The sequence below is a fragment of the Salvelinus sp. IW2-2015 genome, linkage group LG22 (assembly GCF_002910315.2).
Source record: "Salvelinus sp. IW2-2015 linkage group LG22, ASM291031v2, whole genome shotgun sequence".
Taxonomy (NCBI): Eukaryota; Metazoa; Chordata; class Actinopteri; order Salmoniformes; family Salmonidae; genus Salvelinus; species Salvelinus sp. IW2-2015.
Genome location: NC_036862.1, coordinates 195,670 through 223,074, shown reverse-complemented (window position 1 = coordinate 223,074; position 27,405 = coordinate 195,670).

Here is a 27,405-nt window from a genome sequence, read left to right as displayed (position 1 = left end):
CCTCTACACGTGCCGAGCATGTGTCCTTGGTGCGCAGGGTACTTGGACGACTGTTGGAGCATGATCTGTATGTCAAGGCTGAGAAATGACTGTTCCTTCAGCAGGCCGTCTCCTTCCTAGTGTCGCATTTCCACATCAGGGGCGAAATGGAGAGTGACCGCATTTCAGCCGTGCATAATTGGCCAACTCCACCACGGTAAAAGAGTGCAGCGATTTTTAGGGTTTGCCCATTACTACTGGAGATTTATCCGGGTTTTGGCAAGTGCTGCTCCAATTACCTCACTTGCTGAAGGGGGTCCTGTTACGTCTGCAGTGTCTTTTGAGGCGGACAGGCTTTTGGCACCTCAGAGCTCTGTTTACCTTGGCTCCCATCTCTCTCTGGGGTGGGTGATTGTCTCCTGTGTTTGTGTCTGCGCACCACACGGGATTGTTTCGGCGTGTTATTTCGTTTATGTAGTCTGTTTCCTGCTCGTGAGTTCTTYGTGTCTTTTATGTAAGTTCCATGTTCAGGTTTCGTCTACGTTGTCCGTTTGTTATTTTGTATTTCTAAAGTATAGTTCGTGTCAGTGATCGTCTGTTTTTTTCCAATAAATCATTATGTCATCACACCTCGCTGAGCATTGGTCTACCGATCCTTCTCTCCTCTCCTCGTCCGAGGAAGAGGAGGACGACACCCGTTACAAAAGTCCATATTATGGCAAGAACAGCTCAAATAAGCAAAGAGAAACGACAGTCCATCATTACTTTAAGACACGAAGGTCAGTCAATCCGGAACATTTCAAGAACTTTGAAAGTTTCTTCAAGTGCAGTCGCCAAACCATCAAGCGCTATGAGGAAAGGAAAGGAAGACCCAGGGTTACCTTTGCTTCAGAGGATATCTTCATTACAGTTATACCAGCCTCAGAAATTGCAGCCCAAATAAATGCTTCACCGAGTTCAAGAAACAAACACATCTCAACATCAACTGTTCAGAGGAGACTGCGTGAATCAGGCCATGGTCGATTTGCTGCAAAGAAACTAGTACTAAGAGACACCAATAATAATAAGAGACTTGCTTGGGTCAAAAAACACGAGCAATGGACATTAGATCGTTGGAAAGCTGTCCTTTGGTCTGATGAGTCCAAATTTGAGATTTTTGGTTCCAACTGCCGTGTCCTTGTGAGACGTAGAGTAGRTGAATGGATGATCTCCGCATGTGTGGTTCCCGCCATGTAGCATGGAGGAGGAGCTGTGATGGTGTGGTGGTGCTTTGCTGGTGATACTGTCTGTGATTTATTTAGAATTCAAGGCACACTTAACCTGCATGGCTACCACAGCATTCTGCAGCGATACGCCATCCCATCTGGTTTGCACTTAGTGGGACTATCAATTATTTTTCTCTTCAGGACAATGACTGAAAACATAACTCCAGGCTATGTAAGCACTATTTTACCAAGGAGAGCGATGTAGTGCTGCATCAGATGACCTGGCCTCCACAATCACCCTACCTCAAACCAAGTGAGATGGTTTGGGATGAGTTGAACCGCAGAGTGAAGGAAAAGCAGCCAACAAGTGCTCAGCATATGTGGGAACTCCTTCAAGACTGTTGGAAAGGCATTCCTCATGAAGCTGGTTGAGAGAATGCCAAGAGTCTGGAAAGCTGTCATCAAGGCAAAGGGTGGCTACTATGAAGAATCTAAAATATTAAATATATTTTGATTTGTTTAACACTTTTTTAATTACTACAATATTCCATATGTGTTATTTGTCATTTATGATGGCTTCACTATTATTCTACAATGTAGAAAATAGTAAAAATAAAGAAAAATCCTTGATTGAGTAGATGTGTCCAAATTTTGGGCTGGTACTGTATATACAGTACCTTGTTTTATGCTATCTGAGTGACTCAAACATTATAACAAAATCAATTGGGGCCCCATGCCATGACATTTTTTAGATACACTGCTCAAAAAAATAAAGGGAACAGTTAAACAACACAATGTAACTCCAAGTCAATCACACTTCTGTGAAATCAAACTGTCCACTTAGGAAGCAACACTGATTGACAATACATTTCACATGCTGTTGTGCAAATGGAATAGACAACAGGTGGAAATTATAGGCAATTAGCAAGACACCCCCAATAAAGGAGTGGTTTTGCAGGTGGTGACCACAGACCACTTCTCAGTTCCTATGCTTCCTGGCTGATGTTTTGGTTACACTTATTGAATGCTAGCGGTGCTTTCACTCTAGTGGTAGCATGAGACGGAGTCTACAACCCACACAAGTGGCTCAGGTAGTGCAGCTCATCCAGGATGGCACATCAATGCGAGCGTTGGCAAGAAGTTTGCTGTGTCTGTCAGCGTAGTGTCCAGAGCATGGAGGCGCTACCAGGAGACAGGCCAGTACATCAGGAGACGTGGAGGAGCTGTAGGAGGAAACAACCCAGCAGCAGGACCGCTACCTCCGCCTTTGTGCAAGGAGGAACAGGAGGAGCACTGCCAGAGCCCTGCAAAATGACCTCCAGCAGGCCACAAATGTGCATGGGTCTGCTCAAACGGTCAGAAACAGACTCCATGAGGTATGAGGGCCCGACGTCCACAGGTGGGGTTGTGCTTACAGCCCAACACCGTGCAGGACGTTTGCATTTGCCAGAGAACACCAAGATTGGCAAATTCGCCACTGGCGCCCTGTGCTCTTCACAGATGAAAGCAGGTTCACTGAGCACATGTGACAGACGTGACAGAGTCTGGAGACGCCGTGGAGAACGTTCTGCTGCCTGCAACATCCTCCAGCATGACCGTTTGGCGGTGGGTCAGTCATGGTGTGGGTGGCATTTCTTTGGGGGCCGCACAACCCCCCCCATGTGCTCGCCAGAGGTAGCCTGACTGCCATTAGGTACCGAGATGAGATCCTCAGACCCCTTGTGAGACCATATGCTGGTGCGGTTGGCCCTGGTTCCTCCTCTCACCAACGCCACTTGTCACCACAGACTGTCCAGGAGTTGGCGGATGCTTTAGTCCAGGTCTGGGAGGAGAACCCTCAGGAGACCATCCGCCACCTCATCAGGAGCATGCCCAGCGTTGTAGGGAGGTCATACAGGCACGTGGAGGCCACACACACCACTGAGCCTCATATTTGACTTGTTTTAAGGACATTACATCAAAGTTTGATCAGCCTGTAGTGTGGTTTTCCACTTTAATTTGTAGTTGACTCCAAATCCAGACCTTCATGGGTGATTAAATTTGATTTCATTGATAATTTTTGTGTGATTTTGTTGTCAGCACATTCAACTATGTAAAGAAAAAAGTATTTAATAAGAATATTTCATTCATCAGATCTAGGATGTGTTATTTTAGTGTTCCCTTTATTTTTTGGAGCAGTGTATATAAAGGAAAGAAGCTTAGGCCTTGCCCTAGATAAAAAAATGATAAGACACATCCCTCCGAGACCTAATCTTTCCACAGAGCCATCTCAGGAATCAGCAAGTAAAGGATTTCCTGTCAGGTCCACCCAGCAGGATGTTGGGTGGTCAGCCTCAGGGAATGCACACAGGCTTGGGCTGAGAGTAGTTCCATTCTATACAATAGACCAAGGAGGCCAGCAATATTCACCAACTCAGGGCTTGCAGCATGACAACGTATTATCAATTTGAACCAGAGTGGGCTAGTGGCAAGAACTGTAGGAGGACGGCTCATTGTAATGCTGGAATGGAATCAATGGAATGGCAAATGGAATCAATGAATGCTGCAATGGAATCAATAAAATGGTAAAAAAATACATCAAACACATGGAAACATGTTTGACTCTGTTCTACTGATTCCATTCCAGACATTACAATGAGCCTGTCCTCCTATTGCTCCTCAAACCAGCCTCCTCTGAATGAAACTAATAGTCTCCTTAGGCAGACAGGTTGCCTCAGACAATGTCCCAACATACACGTCTGTGCAAGTACAAGCGTTGGCTAGGCAGAAATGGACATTCAGGAATTACGGCTTTCTTACATCACTGTCTTTACCTGGCCGTACCAGGCAATTGACAAAATCATTTTTCACTGGACAAGTAATGGTCCCCCCACAACCCAAGGCACCCAAGGCATTGGTTCCTGCATGAATAACCCCCCCCCCCCCCCATTAAAAAAGTAAAAGTATTGTCTGTGTTTTTCCGCACCTGCCTACCGGAGTACTGCTAGCTAACGGGAGCGACACCTGCCCTTGGACCACTTCAAGGAGTTCACCCGCCGCTTCCAGGCCGTCTTCGACCATCCACCCGAAGGTAGAGCGGCGGGGGAACGGCTCTTCCACTTGAGGCAGGGGACGAGGAGCGCCCAGGAGTTCGCCCTGGAATTCTGGACCTTGGCCGCCGGAGCAGGATGGAACGGCAGGGCCCTTATCGACCACTACCAATGCAACCTGCGCGAGGACGTCCGACGAGTGTTGGCCTGCAGGGATGCCACCATCACTTTTGACCAACTGGTGGATCTGTCCATCCGGTTGGATAACCTGCTGGTCACTAGCGGACGTCCAGAGAGGGCTCTGTCGGTTCCATCTTCCAGCACCCCTGCTCCGGAGCAAATGGCGCTGGGAGGCGCTGCACGTAGGGAGGCCAGAGGAGGGGCCTTCACGTACACCATCTGTGGCTGCAGAGGGCACACTGCCGGTCGGTGTCGGGTTGGCCCCTCTGGGAGTCGAGGCAGCAGGCAGGGCTCTCTGGCGTCACCCCAGGTGAGTCTGCACCACCCTCATCCAGAGTCCTCTGTTGTCCAAATGTTTATACCTGTTTGTTTTCCTGAGTTTTCCCCGCATTCCCAGCATAAGGCGCTCGTCGATTCAGGCGCGGCTGGGAATTTTATTGACAGAGCGCTCGCCCTTAGTTTAGGGATCCCCATTATTCCTGTGGTTAGACCTTTCCCGGTACACGCTCTGGATAGTCGACCATTAGGATCTGGGATAATCAGGGAAGCCACCATCTCCCTGGCCATGGTGACGCAGGGGGGTCACGAGGAGAGAATAAGTCGCTTAGTCATTGAGTCTCCTGCGTTTCCCGTGGTACTAGGCCTTCCCTGGTTAGCTCATCATGACCCCACCATTTCATGGCAACAGAGGGCTCTCATGGGGTTGTTGCGAGAGTGTTCGGGGAGGTGTGTAGGGGTTTCCGTTGGTGCTACCACGGTGGAAAGCCCAGACCAGGTCTCCACCGTATGCATCCCCCCAGAATATGCCGATTTGGCTCTCGCCTTCTGTAAAAAGAAGGCGACTCAATTACCACCCCATCGATGGGGGGATTGTGCGATAAATCTCCTGGTAGACGCTGCACTTCCCAGGAGTCACGTGTATCCCCTGTCGCAAGCGGAGACGGCGGCTATGGAGACATATGTCTCCAAATCCCTGCGTGAGGGGTACATTCGTTCCTCCACCTCACCCGCCTCCTCGAGTTTCTTTTTTGTGAAGAAGAAGGATGGAAGTCTGCACCCGTGCATTGACTATAGAGGTCTCAATCAAATCACGGTGAGGAACAGTTACCCGCTACCTCTTATCGCCATGGCGATTGAGTCAATGCACGGGGCGCGCTTCTTCACTAAACTGGATCTCAGGAGTGCGTACAACCTGGTGCGTATCCGGGAGGGAGACGAATGGAAGACGCCGTTTAGTACCACCTCGTCATGCCGTATGGGTTGAGGAATGCTCCATCAGTCTTCCAATCCTTTGTAGACGAGATTTTCAGGGACCTGCACGGGCAGGGTGTAGTGATGTATAGCGATGACATTCTGATATACTCCTCTACACGTGCCGAGCATGTGTCCTTGGTGCGCAGGGTACTTGGACGACTGTTGGAGCATGATCTGTATGTCAAGGCTGAGAAATGACTGTTCCTTCAGCAGGCCGTCTCCTTCCTAGGGTGTCGCATTTCCACATCAGGGGTGGAAATGGAGAGTGACCGCATTTCAGCCGTGCATAATTGGCCAACTCCCACCACGGTAAAAGAGGTGCAGCGATTTTTAGGGTTTGCCCATTACTACTGGAGATTTATCCGGGGTTTTGGCCAAGTGGCTGCTCCAATTACCTCACTGCTGAAGGGGGGTCCTGTACGTCTGCAGTGGTCTTTTGAGGCGGACAGGGCTTTTGGGCACCTCAGAGCTCTGTTTACCTTGGCTCCCGTGCTGGCCCATCCAGATCCCTCTTTGGCGTTCATAGTGGAGGTGGACGCGTCCGAGGCTGGGATAGGAGCCGTGCTCTCTCAGCGCTCGGGTACGCCACCGAAGCTCCGCCCCTGTGCTTTCTTCTCGAAGAAGCTCAGCCCGGTGGAGCGGAACTATGATGTGGGGGACCGGGAGCTGTTGGCTGTGGTTAAAGCTTTGAAGGCGTGGAGACATTGGCTTGAGGGAGCTAAACACCCTTTCCTCATCTGGACTAACCACCGCAACCTGGAGTACATCCGGGCAGCGAGGAGACTGAATCCTAGTCAGGCAAGCTGGACCATGTTCTTTACCCGTTTTGTGTTTACCCTGTCCTACAGACCAGGTGCCCAGAATATAAAGGCAGACGCACTGTGCGGGCTGTATGACACAGAGAAGCGGCCCATGGATCAGACTCCCATTCTCCCGGCCTCCTGCCTGGTAGCGCCGGTCGTGTGGGAGCTGGACGCGGATATTGAGCAGGCGTTGCGTACAGAGTCCCCTCCCCTCCAGTGTCCCGTCGGGCGCCAGTACGTTCCGTCTGCTGTCCGTGACCAGTTGATCTATTGGGCCCACGCGTCACCCTCCTCTGGTCATCCGGGGATTGGTCGGACGGTGCGCTGTCTGACTGGGAAGTACTGGTGGCCCACCTTGGCTAAGGACGTGAGGGTTTATGTTTCCTCCTGCTCGGTGTGCGCCCAGTGTAAGGCTACTAGACACCTGCCCAGAGGTAAGCTACATCCCTTACCCGTTCCACAACGGCCTTGGTCACACCTGTCGGTGGATTTTCTGACGGATCTTCCTCCCTCACAGGGAAACACCACGATCCTGGTCATTGTGGATCATTTCTCTAAGTCCTGTCGTCTCCTCCCTCTGCCCGGTCTCCCTACGGCCCTAGAAACTGCAGAGGCCCTGTTTACACACGTCTTCCGACACTACGGGGTGCCTGAGGATATCGTGTCTGATCGAGGTCCCCAGTTCACTTTGAGAGTCTGGAGGTCGTTCATGGAACGTCTGGGGGTCTCGATCAGCCTCACCTCAGGTTTCCACCCCGAGAGTAATGGGCAGGTGGAAAGAGTGAACCAGGATGTGGGCAGGTTTCTGCGGTCCTATTGCCAAGACTGGCCGGGGGAGTGAGCGGCGTTCGTGCCCTGGGCAGAGATGGYGCAGAACTCGCTCCGCCACTCCTCCACTAACCTCTCCCCCTTTCAGTGTGTTTTTTTATTTTATTTTTATTTCACCTTTATTTAACCAGGTAGGCTAGTTGAGAACAAGTTCTCATTTGCAACTGCGACCTGGCCAAGATAAAGCATAGCAGTGTGAACAGACAACAACACAGAGTTACACATGGAGTAAACAATAAACAAGTCAGTAACATGGTAGAAAAAAGAGAATCTATATACAATGTGTGCAAAAGGCATGAGGAGGTAGGCAATAAATCGAATAATTACAATTTAGCAGATTAACACTGGAGTGATTAAATCATCAGATGATCATGTGCAAGTAGAGATACTGGTGTGCAAAAGAGCAGAAAAGTAAATAAATAAAAGCAGTATGGGGGGTGAGGTAGGTAAATTGGGTGGGCTATATACCGATGGACTATGTACAGCTGCAGCGATCGGTTAGCTGCTCGGATAGCAGATGTTTAAATTGTTGAGGGAGATAAAAGTCTCCAACTTCAGAGATTTTTGCAATTCGTTCCAGTCGCAGGCAGCAGAGAACTGGAAGGAAAGGCGTCCAAATGAGGTTTTGGCTTTAGGGATGATCAGTGAGATACACCTGCTGGAGCGCGTGCTACGGGTGGGTGTAGCCATCGTGACCAGTGAACTGAGATAAGGCGGCACTTTACCTAGCATAGCCTTGTAGATGACCTGGAGCAGTGGGTCTGACGACGAACATGTAGCGAGGGCCAGCCGATATCGTTTAGTACCTTGAGCGTGGCTGAGGTGCACCCGTGACCGGCTCGGAAACCGGATTGCACAGCGGAGAAGGTACGGTGGGATTCGAGATGGTCAGTGATCTGTTTGTTGACTTGGCTTTCGAAGACCTTAGATAGGCAGGCAGGATAGATATAGGTCTGTAACAGTTTGGGTCCAGGGTGTCTCCCCCTTTGAAGAGGGGGATGACCGCGGCAACTTTCCAATCCTTGGGGATCTCAGATGATACGAAGGAGAGGTTGACAGGCTGGTAATAGGGGGTGCGACAATGGCGGCGGACAGTTTCAGAGAATAGGGGGTCCAGATTGTCAAGCCCAGCTGATTTGTATGGGTCCAGGTTTTCCGCTCTTTCAGAACATCTGCTATCTGGATTTGGGTAAAGGAGAAGCTGGGGAGGCTTGGGCGAGTAGCAGCGGGGGGGGGGGGGGGGGGAGGGGGGGGGGGGGGGGCGGGGCTGTTGGCCAAGGTTGGAGTCGCCAGGAGGAAGGCATGGCCAGCCATTGAGAAAATGCTTGTTGAAGTCTTCGATTATCACGGATTTATCGGTGGTGACCGTGTTACCTAGCCTCAGTGCAGTGGGCAGCTGGGAGGAGGTGCTCTTGTTCCATGGACTTTACAGTATCCCAGAACTTTTTGAGTTAGAGCTACAGGATGCAAATTTCTGCTTGAAAAAGCTGGCCTTTGCTTTCCTGACTGACTGCGTGTATTGGTTCCTGACTTCCCTGAACAGTTGCATATCGCGGGGGCTCTTCGATGCTATGGCAGTTCGCCACAGGATGTTTTTGTGCTGGTCGAGGGCAGTCAGGTCTGGAGTGAACCAAGGGCTATATCTGTTCTTAGTTCTGCATTTTTTGAACGGAGCATGCTTGTCTAATATGGTGAGGAGTAACTTTTAAAGAATGACCAGGCATCCTCAACTGACGGGATGAGGTCAATATCCTTCCAGGGTACCCGGGCCAGGTCGAATAGAAAGGCCTCTTCGCAGAAGTGTTTTAGGGAGCGTTTGACAGTGATGAGGGGTGGTCGTTTGACCGCGGACCCGTAGCGGATACAGGCAATGAGGCAGTGATCGCTGAGATCTTGATTGAAGACAGCAGAGGTGTATTTGGGGGCAAGTTGGTCAGGATAATGTCTATTAGGGTGCCCATGTTTACGGATTTAGGGTTGTACCTGGTGGGTTCCTTGATGATTTTGTGTGAGGGCATCTAGGGCATCTAGGGCATTGAGGGCATCTAGCTTAGATTGTAGGACTGCCGGGGTGTTAAGCATATCCCAGTTTAGGTCACCTAACAGAACAAACTCTGAAGCTAGATGGGAGCGATCAATTCACAGATGGTGTCCAGGGCACAGCTGGGAGCTGAGGGGGGTCGGTAGCAGGAGGCAACAGTGAGAGACTTATTTCTGGAGAGATTAATTTTTAAAATATAGAAGTTCGAACTGTTTGGGCATAGACCTGGAAAGTATGACAGAACTTTGCAGGCTATCTCTGCAGTAGATTGCAACTCCTCCCCCTTTGGCAGGTCTATCTTGACGGAAAGTGTTATAGTTGGGTATGGAAATCTCCGAATTTTTTGGTGGCCTTCCTAAGCCAAGATTCAGACACGGCAAGGACATCAGGGTTGGCAGAGTGTGCTAAAGCGGTGAGTAAGACAAACTTAGGGAGGAGGCTTCTGATGTTGACAGATCTGAGGCCAAGGCTTTTTCGATCACAGAAGTCACAAATGAGGGGTGCCTGGGGACATGCAGGGCCTGGGTTTACCTCCACATCACCCGAGGAACAAGAGGAGTAGTAGGATGAGGGTGCGGCTAAAGGCTATCTAAACTGGTCGCCTAGAGCGTTGGGGACAAGGAATAAAAGGAGCAGATTTATGGCAGTGGTAGAATAGATTCTGGGCATAATGTGCAGACAGGGGTATGGTGGGGCACGGGTACAGCGGAGGCAAGCCCAGGCACTGGGTGATGATAAGAGAGGTTGTATCTCTGGACATGCTGGCCTCAATGGGTGAGGTCACCGCATGTGTGGGAGGTGGGACAAAGGAGGTATCAGAGGTACGGAGAGTGGAACTACGGGGTCCATTGCAAACCAAAACAATGATAACTAGCCTGAACAACAGTATACAAGGCATATTGATATTTGAGAGAGACATACAGTAAGGCATAAAGTGATTGCAGTCTTGATTGGGAGGCTAGCTAAAACCAACAGGTGAGATAACAGCAGCTAGTCAGCTAACACAGCAACAGCAGGTAAAAATGGCGACGACTAGGCAGAGAGGGTCGGATTAACTACACACAGAGCCTGAGTTAAAACACAGAGCCGACAGATAAAACACAAATAAACAGAATGGAGTACCGTGAATTAATGGACAGTCCGGCAGGCATCAGCTATGTAGCCAAGTGATCATAGTGTCCAGGGGGCAGCCGTAGATGGAGCAGGGAAGCCGCCACTAAGCTAGCACGCGGCGTTTAAAGTTAGTAGCCCGGGGGGTGGTTGCTCTCAGACGGAGGGGTCTGCTCAGACGGAGGCCGGTTGAGGGCACAGCGGATGGGGTATTCGTCTGCAGACCAGACGTGGTCGTGTCGACAGAGAATCCAAGCCGGATGGCGATGGCGAAAGAGAGGTTGTGATTGTAGAATTGTGTTTGCTAACTGGTGCTAGCTTCGTGGCAGTGGCGGTACTGCGCTAGCTGCGCTAGCTGCGCTAGCTGCGCTAGCTGCGCTAGCTGCAAGCTAGCTGTGAGGATCAGAAGTAGTTGGCTCAGGGATTACGGCAGGAATCCGGCGTTGTTGTCGAGAGACAGTCCGATGCAGTCCGATGCAGTCCGATGCTGGTAAATTGGTGAGTAATATCCAGGCTAATAACAGGGCTGGTGTCTGTGCAGAAGGTAAAAGCTGCTAGCAGCGGCTAAAAATGGCTAAATAGCTTGTAGCTGATTAGCTGGTTAGCTACTGGGGGTTCTTGAATGTGTTCCAAAGTTAAAAAATAATAGCGATTCCGTATCACATTGGGTGAGGTAGGTTACCGGAAGGTATAATCGAATTAAAAATCGAAAAGAGATAGAATTTTTAAGATAAAATTATATACAAGAAATACGAGAAATACAAACGTACACGAGAGGACTAAACAAACACGTCTACACTGCTACGCCATCTTGGATAGTGTTTTGGGGTACCAGCCGGTTCTGGCACCGTGGCATCAGAGTCAGACCGAGGCTCCTGCAGTGGACGATTGGTTCAGGCGCGCGGAGGAGACATGGGAAGCCGCCCATGGTCACCTCCAGCAGGCCGTGCTGCGCCAAATGTCCAGCGCGGACCGTCGCCGCAGTGAGGCCCCAGTGTTCTCGACCCGAAACCTGCCCCTCCGCCTGCCCTGCCGGAAACTGGGCCCGCGGTTTGTGGGGCCATTTAAAGTCCTGAGGAGAGTGAACGAGGTATGTTACAGGTTACAGCTTCCCCTCGATTACCATATTAACCCCTCCTTCCATGTGTCTCTCCTCAGGCCGGTGGTGGTTGGTCTGCTCTTGGAGTCTGAGGTGCGGGAGGTTCCTCCGCCCCCTCCTGGATTTGAGGCGTCAGGCGAGGGGCCTTCAGTACCTCGTGGAGTGGGAGGGGTACGGTCCGGAGGAGAGGTGCTGGGTTCCGGTGGCAGACGTGTTGGACCCTGAACTGCTGCGGGAGTTCCACCGTCGCCGGCCGGATCGCCCTGCGCCTCGCCCTCCGGGTCGTCCCCGAGGCCGGTGCCGGTGCGCCGCTGGGGCCGCTGGGGGGGGGTTCTGTCACGATTTCCACCGGAGTCGGCTCCTCTCCTTGTTTGGGCGGCGTTCAGCGGTCGACGTCACCGGCTTTCTAGCCATCGCTGCTCCATTTTTTCATTGATCCATTTGTTTTGTCTTGTTCCCTGCACACCTGGTTTTCATTCCCCAATCACACTGCATGTATTTATTCCTCTGTTCCCCCTCATGTCTTTGTGGGTAATTGTTTGTGTTACGTGTTATTGTTGACGCGCCAGACTGGTGTGCTTTACCGTGTTGTTCACGAAGATGTTTATTGTTAAACATATATTATTGTGACTGTTTTTGCGCGTTTTGCACTTTTGCCTATGGCTGGAGGTTTTTGACGCAGTTGCGTCCGTCTGTTGGTTTCTCCTGCCTAAATAAAGTGTGCGCCTGTTCACAACTCTCTGCTCTCCTGCACCTGACTTCGCTACCAGTACGCACACATTTCTTGAATATGTACATACATGGAAATGGGCAGGTTTAAGTCATACTGAGTTCCCTGAAGATGTAAATCAAATCGAATTTTATTGGTCACATACACATGGTTAGCAGATGGTAATGCGAGTGTAGCAAAATGCTTGTAAATGTACAACAATGTTTCACATGTATCACAAAGATCAAATGGCTCTGCCAGGAGCATAGTATCCTCAACCACCTCCTGGGTAAGAGCTGAAGCAGAGCATGCAGCACTATTGCAGCCCTATAGCGGTACCAATGCACCAAGTCTGGAACCAACAGGACTCTGAACAGCTTCTACCCCCAAGCCATAAGACTTCTAAACAAGACTACTAAATAGCTAATCAAATGACAATTGAATAACAGACCAAAAATATTTGACATTGGTCCTCAGACCCTCAAACAGTTCTACAGCTGCACAATCGAGAGCATTGTGACTGGTTGCATCATCGCCTGGTATGGCATCTTCTCGKCCTCCGACCGCAAGGCACTACAGAGGGTAGTGCGTATGGCCCAGTACATCACTGAGTGTCACGGTTGTCGTAAGAACGGGACCAAGGCGCAGCGGATGTTGAGTTCCACATATTTATTGAAAAGTGAAACTAAAGCAAAAAAACTAATAAAACAATAAACGAACAACTAAACGTGACTACGTGGTGCACAGGCACAAACACAAAACAACATCCCACAAATGCAGGTGGGGAAAAAGCCTACCTAAATATGATCCCCAATTAGAGGCAACGATTACCAGCCACACGATTACCAACCACACAAACCACCAACCTAGAAATCTATAAACTAGATAACCCCCCCAGTCACGCTCTGACCTAAACACCATAGAGAACCGAGGGCTCTCTATGGTCAGGGCGTGACACTGAGTCCAAACTCCCTGCAATCCAGGACCTCTATACCAGGCGGTGTCAGAGGAAGGCCCAAAAAATTGCCCAGGACTCCAGCCACCCAGTTCTCTGTGCTACCGCACGGCAAGCGGTACTGGAGCGCCAAGTCTAGGTCAAAAAGGCTTGTTAATAGCCTCTACCCCCAAGCCATAAGACTCTTGAACAGTTTATCAAATGGCTGCCCGGACTATTTGCATTGTCCTCACCACACCCCCCATTTTTACGCTGCTGCTACTCTCTGTTTATTATCCGTGTATAGCAGTGGCGTGCCGTGGGCCTGGGGCCTAGGCCTTCAGTGAGGTACTACACAGTCCCACCCGAATTAATCCACCTCTTATTATCATCAATTATGCCATGGCTCTAGACACTATACATTTAGACAGAAACGCAGTATAACCAGGCGTTGCGTCACCTTGAAATTGACAAATTGAAATTTTTGGGTAAACAGTGTTTAACAGACAACTCAAGTTTGCAAAGCCAGTGTGGCTCCAAACACCAAATCGATCACTTGCTAATAATAGGCATTCCCAGCAGTACAGTTTGCAGTGCTTCTCGGAGCCTTTGAGCCATTGACAGCGCTCGTAGTTGAAACTTTGAAAGTGGCGAGCGAACGAACCCCTTTCCCGCCTGTGACAGGCTTTGTGGCGTCGGGCGACCTCTCCTTACAATGTCTAACTTTTCTTGAAAAGTTCGTCTTGAGAATGGCGTTATAATTATATCCTCGACGAAATCGATATCTTCTCCTCCTTCCGCCATTGTGGGTTCAAAAAACAGCTTAGTAGAGTTTCCTAGATCTGCATAGACCTGCCCATAGGACCTGCCAATCCAATCAAAAGACGTGGACGCCCTAGGCCTGCTAGCTGGCTCCTGTGTAACACTGGAGCCAGCCAGCAGGCGGTACAATAGCCAACTCTAAAGCTGATTGGTTGACACAAAATTTTAATTTCCATTCACTTTAAGCTACAAGCGCCCGCACTGTTGATTCTGAAGGCCTGAGAGCAGATTTTAGACCCCTGGCAACACATGATGGCTGAATATGATTGGATAAAAGATCTAACATAAAGACCAGCCCTCCAAATCTCAACCTGGGGCTGGAAGCAGTACAACCAAGAGGAAAGCTATGAAATGAAGAGTATAACTCTTACTCTGGGGAATAATTTAATACATATTTGTGGGAAAATATATTTAAAAAAAAATTATATTCTGATGATGTTTAGGCCAGCAGAGAAGGCCTTGCAGGCCCTGACGGCCCACCACTGGTGTATAGTCACTTTTCCTCTAGCTACATATACATATTACCTCAATTACCTCGACTAACCGGTGCCCCCGCACATTGACTCTGTACCGGAACCCCCTGTATATAGCCCCGCTACTGTTATTTTATTTTTGTATTTGTTATATTTAAAAAAAACTACATTGTTGTTTAAGGGCTTGTAAGTAAGCATTTAACTGTAACTGTTTTCCTTTAGGAGCCTCTTGGCTTCCATATACCCTCTTGCAGGGTCCGTGTGTAGACAGCTGTGAACAAGGTCTCTCCATTGCCTGCTGGTATACTGTCCTAAGAAGTACGGCTTGTCTTGGTCGCTTTCAGTTTTGCTGTCGATGCCATGATCAAAAGCTCTTATAAAGGATTAATAGTACAAAGGATCACTGAAAACACTGCTATCTCTCTTACAGGAAGTAAAGATGATCTTGAACTTGAACCTCCAAGTAGGTTCAAGTACCATACAGTCTATTTCTAGTCTTGAATTATTTTGGACCATGATTCCTTCTGATTTGTGTTACGTGTAGGTCAGGTGAACAAACATTACAGACGGCAGCATGGCATGGGAAAACGCCCTAAATCGCTGGAGACAGTTGCTATGGCAATACTATGACAACGCCTTAACTCGTCTCTATGGTGATGCTATGATGACCACTGCAGCTCAAGGCTAAGCATCGTGTGCTCTGCATCTGGTATGGGTCTGATTAGAAGTGCCAGCTTTGGGCTTTTATCTAGTTTTAAGACATACACCGACGCATATGGTGCACAGACTGCAGATTGTGGGCCTGTCTGCCGCAGTAAATAGCAGCTTGGAAAGCACCGCACAGATTTGTTTTGATTATGCATACTGCTGTTATTGGTTTGATAATTAGTCCTACTTCACTCAAGAGGATGGGGCCAATGGTGGATGGAGCCACACTTCCATCCAGACACACACATATTGATATGATTCTAAATATTACTATAGCATTTGGTACATTCACCATGGTCCTCTTTTGTTTCAAAGCCTATGTCAGATACTCCAGTGAGCGTAATTGGCTGCAACGAGTGTCATTTGATAAATAAAGTTGACATCATTAGAAAGAAGATATTCACCTCTTTTCTACTGTAGGGATGTAATTCAAAATGTGTTTATTCTGTTGTTGCTACCAATATTCATAAAAACACTTGGGGGAAAATGCATCAGGGATTTGCTTGCATAGGACTAGGCTTCCACTGTATGATATTAAAGGGAAACATTCAACATCATATTCATCATCAAGCCAAAACCTCATTTGGACGCCTTTCCTTCCAGTTCTCTGCTGCCTGCGACTGGAACGAATTGCAAAAATCTCTGAAGTTGGAGACTTTTATCTCCCTCAACAACTTTAAAAATCTGCTATCCGAGCAGCTAACCGATCGCTGCAGCTGTACATAGTCCATCTGTAAACTACCCACCCAATTTACCTACCTCACCCCCCATACTGCTTTTATTTATTTACTTTTCTGCTCTTTTGCACACCAGTATCTCTTCTTGCACATGATCATCTGATGATTTATCACTCCAGTGTTAATCTGCTAAATTGTAATTATTCGATTTATTGCCTACCTCATGCCTTTTGCACACATTGTATATAGATTCTCTTTTTTTTTCTACCATGTTATTGACTTGTTTATTGTTTACTCCATGTGTAACTCTGTGTTGTCTGTTCACACTGCTATGCTTTATCTTGGCCAGGTCGCAGTTGCAAATGAGAACTTGTTCTCAACTAGCCTACCTGGTTAAATAAAGGTGAAATAAAAATAAAATAAAAAATAAAAAATCTCCAGCACCACCCCAACATCAACATCTGTGAAAATGGTGTGTTTCTATGTTTTGTAGTAAAAAAGATAGAGGAAGATGTGTTTCAAATGACATCATCGTTGTGCATCGTGATCAATTGTGATTGTATCATCTAACCATAGTTACTTTGGAGAGGACGGGGATGTATTTTCCAAGATGGCGTAGCAGTCAGACGTCTTTGTCTACATCTTGTCGTGTCCCGTGTATATATCTTTTTTCTTTCCATATATATTTTTTATGTTTTTCTTAACTTCTCTAGGATATGTGGGACGGTAGCGTCCCTCCCATATTGGGCAAAATCCAGAAAAAATGTAGCGCGCCAAATTCAAATATATTACTATAAAAATCTATCTTTCATGAAATCACACATGAAAGACACCAAATTAAAGCTACACATCCAGCCAACATGTCTGATTTCAAAAAGGATTTACGGGGAAAGCACACCAAACAATTATGTTAGCTCAGTACATAGCCACAGAAAAACACAGACATTTTCCCAAGCAAAAGATAGCTTTCACAAAAACCAGAAATAGAGATAAAATTTGAACATCTTCATCAGATGACACTCATATGACATCATGTTACACAATACATTTATGTTTTGTTCGATAATGTGCATATTTATATCCACAAATCTCGGTTTACATTGGCGCCATGTTCAGAAATGCCTCCAAAATATCCGTAGTAATTACAGAGAGCCACGTCAAATAACAGAAATACTCATCATAAACTTTGATGAAAGATACATGTTTTACATATAATTAAAGATACACTTCTTGTTAATGCAACTGCGGTGTCAGATTTTTAAAAAACTTTACAAAAAAGCACACCATGCAATAATCTGAGACGGAGCTCAGAACAATAGCCAAATTAGCCGCCATGTTGGAGTCAACAGAAATACGAAATTACATCATAAATATTCCCTTACCTTTGATTATCTTCATCRGAATGCAGTRCCAGGAATCCTAGTTCCACAATAAATCGTTGTTTTGTTCGATAATGTCCATTACTTATGTCCAATTAGCTAATTTTGCTACCATGTGTAGAACAGTGTCCAAACGCTCGCGCAGATGCAGGCAAACGTCGGACGAAAACTTCAAAAAGTTATATTACAAGTCGAATAAACTGGTCAAATTAATTAGAGAATCAATCTTCAGGATGTTGTTATCATTTATATCCAATAACGTTCCAACCGGAGAATTCTTTTCAGTCTCTATAAGTAATGGAATGCAAGACGACACGATGAGGAAAGCGCATGACCAGGAACTGGCCATCTGCCATCTGCCAGACCACTGACTCATTCCCCTCCCATCCGGTCCCACAACACAGCATAAGCTTCATTCCACGTTCTACTGACTGTTGACATCTAGTGGAAGGCGTATGAAGTGCAAACAGATCCATAAATTACAGGGATTTGAATAGGCGATAACTTTCACAACGCCCACTCTCAGAATTTTCACTTCCTGTTTTGATTTTTTCTCAGGTTTTTGCCTGCCATATGAGTTCTGTTATACTCACAGACATCATTCAAACAGTTTTAGAAAATTCAGAGTGTTTTTTATCCAATAGTAATAATAATATGCATATATTAGCATCTGGGACAGAGTAGGAGGCAGTTCCCTATGGGCACGAAATTCATCCAAAAGTGAAAATTCTGCCCCCTATCATAAAGAAGTTAACCTCAACTTCAACATACTCTCTTGCAATCCGCCTCACCCAATGTGTTATGGATCTACTGTTTTCTTTACTTTTGAACCAGAACCCCCTACAGAAGCTAGCCAGCTAACTAGCTACTAGCTAGTAGTCAGCTAGCAGGTCATCAGCTAACCTTTAGCCCGGACAACTCTTGCCAGTCTGCACAGCGTGATTCAAACCAGAGAAAATCGGACATATTTTTCTCCATATCTCTGGATTCCTACCGCAAGCTCTGAACCTTTTCACCTGGATCATCGAAGCTAGCTAGCTGCTATCCGAGTGGCCACTCCTGGCTAACGTCTCTGTCCCGAAGCAAGAACTAATTAGCCTGGAGCTAGCCATTGCTAGGCCCATCTCCCGGCTAGCCAAAGAGGTCCATCAGCCACTCCTTGGGCTACAATACATATTTTGCCAATTGGCCTGGACCCCTTTTACTGCCGACATGGAGCCCCGCCGATCCATCACAACTGGACTACCGACGTAATCTGCCCGTGGGGTTTTTTCAACTGGCTTCTCCGTCACGACGTCGCCTGAATGCCCATCTGCTAGCCTGCTAGCTGTCTAGAGCATATCGGACTGCGAGCTATTTTGCCATTTGGCCTGGACCCTTTTACCACACAGAGCCCTGCTGATCCATCACGACTGGTCTGCTGATGTAACAGCACGAGGGGCCTACAACAGACTTCCTATCCCTAAAAAGTTATCAATGAACCTACCAGGTACAACCTCAAATCCGTAAACACGGACACCCTCATAGATATCATCCTAACCAACCTGCCCTCCAAATACACCTTTGCTATTTTCAACCAGGATCTCCGCGATCACTGTCTCATTGCTTGCGTCCGTAATGATTCTTCGGTCAAACGACCACTCACTGTCAAACGCTCCCTAAAACACTTCAGTGAGCAGGCCTTTCTAATCAACCTGGCCCGGGTATCCTGGAAGGATATTGACCTCATTCCGTCAGTAGAGGATGCCTGGTTATTCTTTAAAAGTGCTTTCCTACCATCTTAAATAAGCATGCCCCATTCAATGTTGTTTTAACCAGGAACAGATATAGTTCTTGGTTCACTCCAGACCCGACTGCCCTTGACCAGCACAAAAACATCCTGTGGCGTACTGCATTAGCATCAAATAGCCCCCACGATATGCAACTTTCAGGGAAGTTAGGGACCAATATACACAGGCAGTTAGGACAGCAAAGGCTAGCTCTTTCAAACAGACATTTTCATCCTGTAGAACAAACTCCAAAAAGGTCTGGGACACTGTAAAGTCCATGGAGAATAAGAGCACCTCCACCCAGCTGCCCACTGCACTGAGGCTAGGAAACACTGTCACCACTGATAAATCCAGATGATTGAGCATTTCAATAAGCATTTTTCTACGGCTGGCCATGCTTTCCACCTGACCACCCCTACCCCAGGCAAAAGCCCTGCGCCCCCCACAGCAACTTGCCCAAGCCTCCCCCATTTCTCCTTCACCCAAATCCAGACAGCTGATGTTCTGAAAAAGCTGCAAAATCTGGACCCCTACAAATCAGCCGGGCTAGATAAGCTGGACCCTCTCTTTCTAAAATTATCCGCCGAAATTGTTGCAATCCCTATTACTAGCCTGTTCAACCTGTCTTTCGTATCGTCTGAGATCCCCAAAGATTGGAAAGCTGCCGCGGTCATCCCCCTCTTCAAAGGGGGAAACTCTAGACCCAAACTGCTACAGACCTATATCTATCCTACCCTGCCTTTCTAAGGTCTTCAAAAGCCAAGTTAACAAACAGATCACCGACCATTTCAAATCCCACCATACCTTCTCCACTATGCAATCTGGTTTCCGAGCTGGTCATGGGTGCACCTCAGCCACGCTCAAGGTCCTAAACGATATCATAACCGCCATCGATAAGAGACAATACTGTGCAGCTGTATTCATCGACCTGGCCAAGGCGTTCGACTCTGTCAATCACCACATTCTTATCGGCAGACTCAACAGCCTTGGTTTCTGCCCACCCGTCCAGCATCACTACTCTGGACGGTTCTGACTTGTGGACAACTACAAATACCTAGGTGTCTGGTTAGACTTTAAACTCTCCTTCCAGACTCACATTAAGCATCTCCAATCCAAAATTAAATCTAGAATCGGCTTCCTAATTCGCGACAAAGCATCCTTCACTTATGCTGCCAAACATACCCTCATAAACCTGACTATCCTAGCGATCCTTGACTTCGGCGATGTCATTTACAAAATAGCCTCCATCACTCTAATCACAGTGCCATCCTTTTTGTCACCAAAGCCCCATATACTACCAAACACTGCGACTTTAATGCTCTCGTTACCTCGCCGTCACTTCATATTCGTTGCCAAACCCACTGGCTCCAGGTCATCTATACGTCTTTGCTAGGTAAAGCCCCGCCTTATCTCAGCTCACTGGTCACCATAGCAGCACCCTCCCGTAGCACGCGCTCCAGCAGGTATATTTCACTGGTAACCTCCAAAGCCAATTCCTCATTTGGCCACCTTTCCTTCCAGTTCTCTGCTGCCAATGACTGGAACGAACTGCAGAAATCACTGAAGCTGGAGACTCATATCTCCCTCACTAACTTTAAGCACCAGTTGTCAGAGCAGTTTACAGATCACTGCACCTGTACATAGCCCATCTGTAAATAGCCCATCCAACTTCCTCATCCCCATACTGTTATTTATTTAATATTTTTGCTCCTTTGCACCCCAGTATCTCTACTTGCACACTCATCTTCTGCACATCTATCACTCCAGTGTTTAATTGCTTTATTGTAATAATTTCGCAACTATGGCCTATTTATTGCCTTACCTCCCTTATCCTACCTCATTTGCACACACTGTATATATACTTTTTCTATTGTATTATTGACAGTATGTTTGTTTGTTCCATGTGTAACTCTGTGTTGTTGTTTGTGTCGCACTGCTTTGCTTTATTTTTGCTTGGCCAGGTCCCAGTTGTAAACGAGAACTTGTTCTCAACTGGCCTACCTGGTTAAATAAAGGTGAAATAAAAAATAAATAAAAAATTTGCCAGTTGGAAGTTGGAGATGATTAGGTAGCCATGATGGTATGAGGGCCAGATTGAGAATTTAGCCTGGACACCGGGGTTAACAACACTATGGGATCTTTAGTGACCGCAGAGAGTCTGGACACCTGTTTAATGTCCAATCGGGAAGACAGCACCCTACACAATGTCCCCAATCACTGCCCTGGGGCATTGGCATATTTATTTTTTGTACCAAAGCAAAGAGTGCCTCATACTGGCCCTCCAATATCAAATAAAATCAAATGTATTTATATAGCCCTTCTTACATCAGCTGATATCTCAAAGTGCTGTACAGAAACCCAGCCTAAAACCCCAAACAGCAAGCAATGCAGGTGTAGGAGCACGGTGGCTAGGAAAAACTCTCTAGAAAGGCCAAAACCTAGAGAAGAACCAGGTTATGAGGGGTGGCCAGTCCTCTTCTGGCTGTGCCGGTGGAGATTATAACAGAACATGGCCAAGATGTTCAAATGTTCATAAATGACCAGCATGGTCAAATAATAATAATCACAGTAGTTGTCGAGGGTGCAACAGGTCAGCACCTCAGGAGTGCCGATCATTGAGAGTATCTCTACCGCTCCTGCTGTCTCTAGAGAGTTGAAAACAGCAGGTCTGGGACAGGTAGCACATCCGGTGAAGAGGTCAGGTGTCTGCTCCCAGCACCGGCCCTGAAGTGTGTGTCACCAGTCCGGTGCCGCCTGTGCCGGCTCCACGCACCAGGCTCCCAGTGCACCTTCCCAGTCCGGTACGTCCTATGCCTGCTCCTCGCACTTGCCCTGAAGTGTGTGTCACCAGTCCGTTACCACCGGTGCCTGCTCCACGCACTAGGCCTCCAGTGCGCCTCCCCAGTCCGGTATGTCCTGTGCCTGCTCCTCGCACTCGCCCTGAAGTGCGTGTCACCAGTCCGGTGCCACCTGTGCCGGCTCCACGCACCAGGCTTCCGGCGACGGTTCACAGTTCAGAGCTTTCGGCGACGATCCCCAGTCCAGAGCTTCCGGCGACGGTCCCCAATCCAGAGTTTCCGGCGACGGTTCACAGTCCGGAACCTCCTGCGACGGTCCACACTCCGGAACCTCCTGCGRCGGTCGACAGTCCTGATCCTCCTACGATGGTCCACAGTCCAGAACCTCCTACGACGGTCCACAGTCCAGAACCTCCTACGGCGGTCCACAGTCCAGAACCTCCTACGGCGGTCCACAGTCCGGAACCTCCTACGGCGGTCCACAGTCCGGAACCTCCTGCGACGGTCCACATTCCGGAACCTCCTGCGACGGTCCACAGACCGGAACCTCCTGCGACGGTTCACGGTCCGGAACCTCCAGCGACGGTCCACGGTCCGGAGCTTCCAGGCAAGACGGCCAGTCCAGCTCCAGGGCAGGAGCCTTCCTCTGCGCCGGTGTCCAGTCCAGGCACGGTGTCCAGTCCGAGCTCAGCTCCAAGGCCGGAGCCTTCCTCTGCGCCGGTGCCCAGTCCAGGCATGGCATCCAGTTCCGCTCCAAGGCCGGAGACTTCCTCTGCGCTGGTGCCCAGTCCGGGCATGCGTCCAGTCCCGCTCCATGGCAGGAGTCTTCCTCTGCGCCGATGGCCAGTCCAGGCACGGCGGCCAGTTCCGCTCCATGGCAGAAGCCTTCCTCTGCGCCGATGTCCAGTCCGGGCACGGCGCCCAGTCCCGCTCCAGGGCAGGAGCCTCCCTCTGCGCCGGTGCCCAATCCAGGCACGGTGTCCAGTCCAGCTCCAGGGCCAGAGCCTTCCTCTGCGCCGGTGCCCAGTCCAGGCACGGCGTCTAAATAAATATGTGGAACTTTAATCACGCTGCGCATTGGTCTGTCTCTCCACACAACCATGACATATGTAAATGTTGGGGTGGTGCTGGAGATGATACATATGAAGTTAGACATTTTAAATATGTCCCTTTAATATGCAGAAAATAAATATAAATGAAGAGAAGCTTAGGTATAAAAAAATTTATACATATATTTACAGTACCAGTCAAAATCTACTAATTCTAGGGTTTTTCTTTATTTTTACAATTTTCTACATTGTATAATAATAGTGAAGACATCAAAAATATGAAATAACACATAAGGGAGGCTCATGTACTAACCAAAAAAAGTGTTAACCTTTCTAGCGCAAGCGTTCCGCTAGTGACCCACCTCGACAACATCCGGTGAAATTGCAGAGCGCGAAATTCAAACTACAGAAATATAAATATTTAACATTCATGAAAATACATGTGTAATACATTAAAACAAAACTTAAATTCTTGTTAATCCAGCCGCTGTGTCAGATTTTAAAAAGTCTTTACGGCGAAAGCACACCATGCGATTATCTGAGGACAGCGCCCCGCATACAAAAACATGAAAAACATTTTTCAACCAGGCAGGTGCGACACAAAAGTCAGAAATAGCGATATAATAAATGCCTACCTTTGAAGATCTTCTTCTGTTGCCACTCAAAAAGGTCCCAGTTACATCACAAATGGTCTTTTTGTTCGATAAAGTCCTTCTTTATATCCATAAAAACTCAGTTTAGCTGGCTCGCTTCAGTCAATAATCCACCGGTTTCCCTCCTTCAAAATGCATACAAAATGAATCCCAAACGTTACCAATAAACTTATCCAAACAAGTCAAACAACGTTTATAATCAAACCTTAGGTACCCTAATACGTAAATTAACGATACAATTTAAGACAGAGACTAGTATGTTCATTACCGGAGATAAATAACAAAGAACGCGCTTTCCTCCACGCGCATGGAAACACTACAGCCAAGATGGGAGCCACTTAGAAAAACTACAACTTCAAGCAAGTTTTTCCAAAAACCCACCTGAAACTCTTTCTAAAGACTGTTGACATCGAGTGGAAGCCCTAGGAATTGCAAATTGGGAGGTTTTCGCCTTATAATAAAAGTGACAGCCATTGAAAACAGTGGTAGGCTGAATTTTTTGGGGGGGGGTGGTTTGTCCTCAGGGTTTCGCCTGCCATATCAGTTCTGTTATACTCACAGACATTATTTTAACAGTTTTAGAAACTTTAGAGTGTTGTCTATCCAAATGTAATTATATGCATATCCTAGCTTCTGGGCCTGAGTAACAGGCAGTTTACTTTGGGCACGCTTTTCATCCGGACGTCAAAATACTGCCCCCTAGCCCAAAGAGGTTTCAAACAAATCAAAATATATTTTAGATTTTAGATTCTTCAAAGTAGCCACCCTTTGCCTTGATGACAGTTTTTCACACCTTTACAAATGTTTCCAAACGTTTAAGGGTATTATGAAACGTAAGTCAAGACGTTGTTTATAGGGAAAATACGAACAGGCTATCGTAAAATGTTGCAGATAACAGTAGGATTAGCCTACAGTTGCAACATAATTTAGCCAATGAAAATGTCTCAACTGTAAGATCCAACGCTGGAGCAGAGAAGCAGGTTCCACGGAGAGTGAACATGTAATATTGCACAGACGTGGAACAGGACAGGAACAGCATCAGAACCGGGTAATACAACGACATACGACAATTAATGCTGAAGCGGGGAACAGAGCTGGGCAACAGACAGATATAAGGGTGGTAATAACACAGGTGATTGAGTCCAGGTGAGTCCAATGAATCGCTGATGCGCGTGACGAGGAAAGCAGGTGTGCGTAATGATGGTGGCAGGAGTACGTAATGCTGGCCAGCCTTGCGCCCTCGAGCGCCAGGGAGGGAGGACGTGACAGTACCCCCTCCCACTAGAGCGCCACCCGGCGTCCCACCTGGGCGAGCCTGACGGGCTGGCTGAGGCACAGGCACGGGACAAGCCGGCTGGGCGTAACATTCCGACGAACCGGCAGAGGCGTGGGAGCTTGGCAATCTGGCGGAGGCGTGAAAGACTGTCGGTCCTGCTGATTCGTGGGAGCCCGATGAGCCGGCTAAGGCGTAGACGCCTGACGAGCCAGCTGAGGCTTAAAAATCTGACGATCCGGCTGAGGCCTGATGTGCGATGGGCGCCTGCCGAGCCAACCGGGGCAAGGAAACATCTCAAGCCAGCAATGGCGCGGACGCCCGACGAGCCAGCTGAGGCACCCTCGGTTCCATTGGCGGCGGCCCCCGGACCCGACGTCACCACTAACTGATAAGCCAGCCCTCCCCGATGCTTAATTTGGTGGCTTCAGCACTCTGTAAGAACCTACGCTGGATTAGAGAAGCAGGTACGGAGAGTGAACATGTAATATTGCACAGACATGGAACAGGACAGGAACAGCATCAAAACCGGGTAACACAACGACATATGACAATTAATGCTGAAGCGGGGAACAGAGCTGGGGAACAGACAGATATAGGGGAGGTAATAACACAGGTGATTGAGTCTAGGTGAGTCCAATGAATCGCTGTTGCGCGTGACGAGGGAAGCAGGTGTTCGTAATGATGGTGGCAGGATTGCGTAATGTTGAGCAGGCTGGCACCCTCGAGCGCCAGGGAGGGAGAGCGGGAGCAGGCGAGACATCAACAGAATGAAACAAACACTTTAAAGAACTGGTTTTGATTAGGATAAATATGCATACAATAATAATAATGATATATAATAATAATAATGATAAATCTAATCGTAATAAATGCAAAAAGAAATACATTTAAGTTTTTTAATTGTATCAAACCTGAATAGTGACTTGTCCACTAAAAGCAAAACTTGGCCCTAAAGAGGGCATTCCCCTTCTCTGCTTCTTTTCACTATAGGCTACTCTTTCTCCTCTAACTTTCATTTTACTTCCATCTTCGCAATCAACAGGAACATTCGGCCAAGGCTCCTCTCTCTTCATCTCACTCTCCTCAGCAACAGGCGCACGATATGTGAGAGACCGGAACCAGTTTCAATTGGCTGACACAGATAACAAGCTTGCCCAGTTTTCTTCTCACCTCACTAATTAAATTAATAGAGGATGGGTCCAATCGGGTCCAGACGGTAAATAAATTGTAATTGCACATACCCGAGTCCCGTGGCAATTACAGTGGGGAGAACAAGTATTTGATACACTGCCGATTTTGCAGGTTTTCCTACTTACAAAGCATGTAGAGGTCTGTAATTTTTTATCATAGGTACACCTCAACTGTGAGAGACGGAATCTAAAACAAAAATCCAGAAAATCACATTGTATGATTTTTAAGTAATTAATTTGCAAGCGGCACCATGAAGACCCTGAAGGAGCTGCAAAGCTTCACAGCGGAGATTAGAGTATCTGTCCATAGGACCMCTTTAAGCCATACACACAGCGCTCCACAGAGAAAAAAATAAGCAAACACGTTTGGTGTTAGCCAAAAGGTATGTGGGAGACTCCCCAAACATATGGAAGAAGGTACTCTCTGGTCAGATGAGACTAAAATGTAGCTTTTTGGGCATCAAGTAAAACGCTATGTCTGGCACAAACCCAACACCTCTCATCACCCCGAGAACCTCATCCCCACAGTGAAGCATGGTGGTGGCAGCATCATGGTGTGAGGATGTTTTCATCGGCAGGGACTGGGAAACTGGTCAGAATTGAAGGATGGCGCTAAATACAGGGAAATTCTTGAGGGAAACCTGTTGCAGTCTTCCAGAGATTTGAGACTGGGATGGAGGTTCACCTTCCAGTAGGACAATGACCCTAAGCATACTGCTAAAGCAACACTCGAGTGGTTTAAGGGGAAACATTATAATGTCTTGGAATGGCCTAGTCAAAGCACAGACTTCAATCCAATTGAGAATCTGTGGTATGACTTAAAGATTGCTGTAAACCAGCGGAACCCATCCAGCTTGAAGGAGCTGGAGCAGTTTTGCCTTGAAGAATGGGAAAAAATCCCAGTGGCTCGATGAGCCAAGCTTATAGATACATACCCCAAGAGACTTGCAGCTGTAATTGCTGCAAAAGGTGGCTCTACAAAGTATTGACTTTGGGGGGAGTGAACAGTTATGCACGCTCAAGTTTTCATTTTTTTTGTCTTGTTTCTTGTTTGTTTCACAATAAAAAATATTTTGCATCTTCAAAGTGGTAGACATGTTGTGTAAATCAAATGATACAACCCCCCCCMMAAAAAATCTATTTTAATTCCAGGTTGTAAGGCAACAAAATAGGAAAAATGCCAAGGGGGGTGAATACTTTCGCRAGCCACTGTATGTGTTTGTGCGTGTGTTCACCCATAGAGTGAATCTCAGTTATTGTTGTGGTACAGGTAGGCCTGAGAGATGCTGATTTCAAAAGACAGACCTATCAACAACCGTGTCTTTCCACTATCCAGTGACCTTGTTTTCCTTTTAGAATGTTAAAAACAACCTCCATGTGTCTCAGAGCTGACAGTACAGCCTTGGTGTATTGATCACTGAATGGCTCTCAAATGAAGGT